This window comes from Vipera berus (genome assembly GCF_964194415.1).
Source record: "Vipera berus genome assembly, chromosome: 10".
NCBI lineage: Eukaryota > Metazoa > Chordata > Lepidosauria > Squamata > Viperidae > Vipera > Vipera berus.
The window spans coordinates 18,636,030-18,642,964 of record NC_138213.1 but is presented as its reverse complement, the minus strand read 5'-3'; positions in this window follow the sequence as shown (position 1 = coordinate 18,642,964).

The window sequence follows — 6,935 nt, the reverse complement described above, 5'->3', positions numbered from 1 at the left end:
GCCTCAGCCGGCCGTTCCCACGAGCGAAGACCCCCACACACGGCCCTTCCCTCCCTCCCTTCCCCGGCCCAGACGGCCCCGCCGCCCGCCGCCCCTCTTCCCGCTTGCCGGGGTCCCCCGCGGGGCTGACCTGAGGCGCGGCGGACGGCGGCGGTTCCCGAGCCCCGCGTGGGCCGGCCGGGGCGGCGGCGGCGGCGGCGGCGGGCGCGAGCGGAGCGGGCTTGCTGGGAGTCTCCTCCCCCTGGCAGCGGCCGGGATGGAGGGCGGGGGTCTCCGTCTCTGGTCGGGGGCTGGCTGGGCCCGGCCGAGGGGCAGGTAGAGAGGCGGTGGGCGTGAGGAGGGGCTTTCGGCCGCTTGCTGGCGCCCCTCTGCCGGCCTAGGCGGAGAGCCGCCCGGGGCCTCCGGAGCCGTGGAGGCCGGCCCCATCGTCCGCGGCCAAGCCGGCCTCGCCCCGGCAAAGTGGCCGCCGAGTTTCCCCGCTGGAAGTTGAGCGGAGCTTCGAGGCGGCTCGCTTCGCTCGACGCAACCCCGACGGCCACTTTGCTTGTTCCTGGTGCATCCTGGCCCGTTGTGTCGAATCGCGTCAGGGAGGCAGAAAAAGATAACCCGGTTGGATAGAGGCTGTCCTCGACTTAACCGCGTTTCGCTTAGCGACCGTTCAAAGTTGGAACGGCGCTGAGCAAAGTCACTTGGGACCGTTTTTGCACACTTGCCACCTTTGCAGCATCCCCAGGGCGGTGTGATCAAAATTCGTACGCTTGGCAACTGACGCGTGTTTATGACGGTTGCGCTGTCCAGAGAGCGTGTGATCCCCTTTTAATGATCTTCTGACAAGCAAAGACCATGGGGAGGCCAGATTCACTTAACGACCCTGTTACTAACTTAACTGCAGTGGTTTGCGTCACAACGGTGGGAAGGAAGGTCGTAAAATGGGGCAAAACTCACTTAACAAATGTCTCATTTAACAGCAGAAATGTTGGGCTCAGTTGTGGTTGTAAGTTGAGGACTAGCTGGAGTTTGAAGTTATGACAGCCTTTGAAAAAGTGACTTACGACCTGTCCTCAAAGTTATGAACATTGTGCGCATGCGCGCACACACACACACACAGAGAGACAGACAGACAGACAGACAGACAGACACACACACACACACACACACACACAGAGTCATCTGATTGTAATTTGGACATTTAGCAAAAGGCCACATTTAGAACACTTGCAACGTCATGTGCTTAACGACCGTGTGATTCACTTAACAACCATGGTAAAAATGGTTGTAAAATCAGCCTAACTCACTTAACGACCATATCACTTAGCAACTGAAATTCAGGTCGTGGTAGACATCGCCTCTAACCCAATCCTCTGGCCTTTGAACTCAATCCAATTTCCAATTTCTCTGCATTCTTTTTCAAGTATAACATCACAATTTAATCGCAAGACTTTTGTGGGCCAAGAATTACATTAGGCTTAAATGGGCTTAGATGATTTGTGTCTCGTTGTGTTGTGGGAATCTAGCTATTGCTTTTGGGTTAAACGATAATCTGTTGTATTTCTCTAGGTAAACATAACATCTTCTATGAATGTAACAATTAGGATTTTTGACCTGGATTTAAATATTGGCTGTCAAGGAAACTCAGCCATGGTTTATGTGCACACAACATACTTGGTTAAGCCTAGAGGCGCTCATCAATGTACACAGCGCCACATTCTGGACCAGTGGTTGCTTCTGCGTAGTCTTCAAGGGCAGCCCTGTGTAGAGTGTGCTGCAGTCAGTTTGGGATGCAAATTAGCATATGCAGGAGTTCAAAACAGGAATTGGAACCAGGAATGTTGGGAGTTGCACCCTGAATACAATTAGGGGGCCTGGGGGAGCGGGAAAGGTGTTACCCACAAAGAGGAGGGTTAAGCGGTACAGCTTATAATTTTGTCCTAATTTTGATTCATTGCACTTCCTTTTCTTCATTCTTTGCAAATCCGGAAATGATCTGATGCTTACAGTGAGAGAGAAAATACTTGAAGCCAATTACTGTAAAACAAACGGGGGAGAATCAGCATGTATCTGAAGACTTTCTGACCAAGGCTTACCAGATCAGGGTTGACTCCAAATCCTTGCTGATAACCAGGTCCTGATAAATAAATCTCCTTCGCTTTGGCGTGAGGGTAAGTTGAGTGTTGACTAATGCCAACAGGAATGCAAGTATCAATTTGGATTCTAATATACGAAAAACAGAATAGCGAAGGGGTCTTGAATAGGATGACCGATGATAATGCAATGGGAAACGCAGCGATCAGTTTAATGTTTCTCCACGTGCAAAGAACTAGGGTTTTTCAATCTAGGCAACTTCTATGGTGGGTGGGGGTTAGCAACTCTCCTCCGTTCCATGGCTGGACTCCTTCACTTGACTTGATTGAAGGTTGCTTGTGATTATTAATTCTAATTTTTAACATAGTTTTTTTTTGTGAAGATGTTTTTAATAGGAATATTAAACGTTTTTAATACAAATATTAGAAAAGAAGCAATGAGAGTAAGAACAGATAGGGAAGTAAGAAAGAAAAAAATGAAAAAAGGAAGGAAGGGAAGGGAAGTAGGAAGGAAAGTAGGAAGAAAGGAAGGAGGGGGGGAGGGAAGGAAAAAGTAAAGTTATAAAGAAGCTGCCTCTAAATCTTTTTGGCACAGTTAATTATGCATTTATAATTTACCATCTTCCTTGCAGAGATGAAAGAAACCATACACAATAGTTGATTGCCTGGTGTTGCTGCTAAGATATAAATGACCTCTAAAGTTCCCAAGGTTAAAATTTGAGATATTCTATGTTGTTCTGGCCCTTTGAAATTAACATCTCTTGTTGGTCTCAAATGTTTGTATATTTGTTGTATGTTGCTACGGTCTTATCTGGCCTTGGGATATTTATCTCCAGCTTTGCAGTTCTCTGCCCCTGCAATGCCCTGATTTCAAGTGAGGGGTAACTAACAGTTTTTATACACCTTGACCCCTTTGGATAGTATTGAAATAAAATATTCTGTTATAAGCCAGAAGTGTGCAGCCGCCGCCAAGAAAGCTAATACAATCCTTGGTTGTATAAACAGAGGTGTAGAGTCAAAAATCGTGTGAAGTATAGTACCGCCACTTGTCTGCAATGTGTAGGGTCTCCTGCTTGAGCAGAGAGTTGGACTAGAAGACCCCCTAGGTCCCTTCCAGCTCTATTCTGAATTAAATTAATCTTGGTTCTGTTAAGGATGACAACCCTGCCTCGCTCATGGACAAGATGGAGACATCTTTAGGAAAAAGTATATTGCCACAGCATGTTTGTGCCAGGATTAGCTGGAAGGGGCGTAGGTCCCTTGCAAGTCAACAAAGCAGCTTTGTGTATTGGTGTCAATGCACTGCGTATACTTCTAGTTAGTTGATTGCATGCAACCGTACATCGCTTTGCAAGTATTCATCACCCAGGCTAGAAACCCTGAGTTGTAAAGCAATGAGTTGTGAGCATGCATGAGTTCATTACTGGTAGCAAGAAATGGTGTGTCACACAGATACAACTAAAGTTGGTCCCTTAGTGTAAACATCTCCCTGTTCCTAGAAATCTTGATTGAGCAAACCATGATAAGAAGTAGAGACCTCTATCTAGTGGCTCATCTAGTGACAGGCATGCCACAGGCATGGAGGGCAGCAGCTTAGAATAAAAGAGGAACCGGAAAGTTCAAAAAAGTTAATTTAAAGTTCAGTATGAAACGAATGCAGGAAAAAACAGTTAAGTTGCATGCTTACAAAATAGGAAAGGGAAGGAAATAAGAAAGATAAACGAAAATGGTTGGGTCTAACAGACCAGAGTTGCTTAATGCAAGCAGGAAATTTAAGATATAGATTAAATTATGTCTAAAAGAGCTGAACGTCAGGGGGGAAAAATCGGTCAACTGGATTATTATTATTATTATTAACTTAGCCATTACAATTCTTTAAAATTCTTTATGGGCCAAGTGTGATTTTACACACAAGGCCCCAAACGAGCTAAGATTGGCAACTAATTCATTCCAATTTAATTCTAGTTCTAGTTCTAATTCATAGTTTCTTTCAATATGAAAGGAACAAGAAGGAACTCAAGGAAATGATGCTCACTAAGGAAGTAGAAGCAGAGAAGGTGGCATTAGGCTTAAATGGGCTTAGATGATTTGTGTCTCGCTGTGTTGTGGGAGCAGAACTACTTAATTCCTTCTTAGCTTCTGTTTTTACGAAAAAGGAAGAAAAGGCCCAACCCACAAAAAGCCATACTGAGGGACTTAGAAGAACGATACAAGTAAAAGAATACCTGTCCATTCTGGACAAGTACAAATCACCTGGGCCAGATGATTTACATCCCCAGGCTTCCAAAGAATCTGGCAGATGTAATCTCAAAGCCACTGAATGTGGGGAACTCACACTATCATAGAATAATAATAATAATAATAATAATAATAATAATAATAATAATAATAATAATAATAATAATAATAATAATTGTTATGTATGCAGGCACCTGCAATAAATAATAATAATAATAATAATAATAATAATAATAATAATAATAATAATAATAATAATAATAATAATAATAATAATAATAATAATAATAATAATAAGAAGAAGAAGAAGAAGAAGAAGAAGAAGAAGAAGAAGAAGAAGAAGAAGAAGAAGTTGGAAGGGACATTGGAGGTCATCTAGTCCAACCCCCTGCTCAGGCAGGAAACCCTATACCATTTCGGACAAATGGCTGTCCAGTGTCTTCTTAAAAACTTCCAGTGTTGGAGCATTCACCGCTTCTGGAGGCAGGTTGTTCCACTGGTTAATTGTTCTCACTGTCAGGAAGTTTCTCCTTAGTTCTAGTAGTATAGTATTTGACTGTCAGTTGGGGGATTATCTAAAAAGTCACAATCGCAAGCCAGGTTCAGTGCAGATCTAAGGCACTTTCAACCAAGTACTGGCAATGGACAAGGCCTGACTGGAAGGCTAGTAGAGCAAAGTTATAAGTACTAACCGAGATGAAACTTACAGATCAGTTCAATGTCATCCTGAAAAATATTCCTAGCTATTTATTTAACTGGAAAAAGAAGCCAAGCAAGAAAGTTTGTACGGTAATGCAGTACAGATAATAGTGTTCCAATATTTGAGGGGCTTCCACAAAGAAGAGGGGGTCAACCTATTCTCCAAGGCACCTGAAGAAGCAACGGATGGAAACTCATCAAGGAGAGAAGCAACCTAAATCTAAGGAGAAATTTCCTGACAGTGAGAACAATTAACCCGTTTAATAACTTGCCTCTGAAACTTTGACTTTGGGTTTTGCTATTAGATATGCTTGTTGTTATAGAAATTGCTAGTACATACTAAGTACGTAAAAGTAAAAAATTGAGACTGTAAAAAGTTGCTATTTTATGCCACCATGCTAAAAAAGTCAGTTTTCTTTCTTCCCCCGCCCCCCTTCATCTACATTTCTTTCTTGTGTCCGTTTTCCCAGTGTTTTAATTTTCTTTTCCATTTTATATCTTGATAAGCTTAATAATAACCCTCACACACACACACACACAGTAGTCATAAAATCAGGTCAGTCACGTGACCAGCCAGTTTTACAACTACAGGTGGTCCTTGACTTAAGGCCACAATTGAGCGCAAAATTTCTGTTGCTAAGCAAGACACTTGACAAATGGGTTTTGCCCCATTTTATGAATTTTCTTGCCCAAGTTGTTAAGTGAATCACTGCAGCTGTTAAATTAGTAACATGGTTGTTAAGTGTATCTGGCATCCCCATTGACTTGACTTGTCAGAAAGTCACAAAATGGGATCACGTGACTCCGGAAGACTGCAACCGTCATAAATATGGGTCAGTTGCCAAGCGTCTGAATTTTGATCAGGTGACCCTGGGGGTGCTGCAACGGTCATAAGAGGGGGGAAAAACGGTCATAAGTCACTTTTTTCACTGCTGTTGTAACTTTGAACAGTCACTAAATGAACTGTTGTTGAGGATTACTTGATGACTTACAACCATCATGGGCTCCATTATAGTCATATGTCGAGGACTACCAGCAGATGCTCTGTTGCATTGCCTGCTCTTCCACAAGTTAAAATCGGTTTCTTGGGAAAAAGGAAACCCTCCACGCCGTGGTTGGAAAGCCTAGGAATTGTAATCCCCAAATATTTCAAAGGCATCAAGGTGAAACTGGCTGTTCTCTGGATTGGTTTTAGGAGCTCCAGTTGGGGAGGAGGGTTGTCAATGTCTGAATTTGCAAGATTGCATAGGAAAGAAAAAGGGAAGGACTTCAGATTTAGAGCAAAAACCCTTTGTGGTATCATAAAAACAGGAAACCGCAAAATTCTCCTTTAGTGTGTTTATGCTGCATCTCGAAGAAAGTGGGGGAACTCAAAAAATGTCTTTCTCCGTCTCAGTGTGAAATTAAGTTTGAAACATCAGTCTAAAATCATTGCAAGAGGACAAACTGACCTCCATTAACTCACCGAACAAACCATATTGGTTATCACAGCTGGGCTCAACCCCGTTAAGCGTGTGGACTACAAACCCCATCGTTGTACAGAGAAGAGCAACAAAGATGATTGGGGGACTGGAGGCTAAAACATACAGGGAACGGTTGCTGGAATTGGGTATGTGTAGTTTAATGAAGAGAAGGGTGAGGGGTGACATGATAGCAGTGTTCCAATATCTCAGGGGCTGCCCCAAAGAAGAGGCAGTCAAGCTCTTCTCCAAAGCACCTGAAAGCAGGACAAGAAGCAACGGATGGAAACTAGTCAAGGAGAGAAGCAACCTAGAACTAAGGAGAAGACAGTTAGAACAATTAACCAGTGGAACAACCTGCCTCCAGAAGTGGTGAATGCTCCACCACTGGAGGTTTTTAAGAGGAGACTGGACAGCCATTTGCCTGAAATGGTATAGGGTTTCCTGCCTGAGCAGG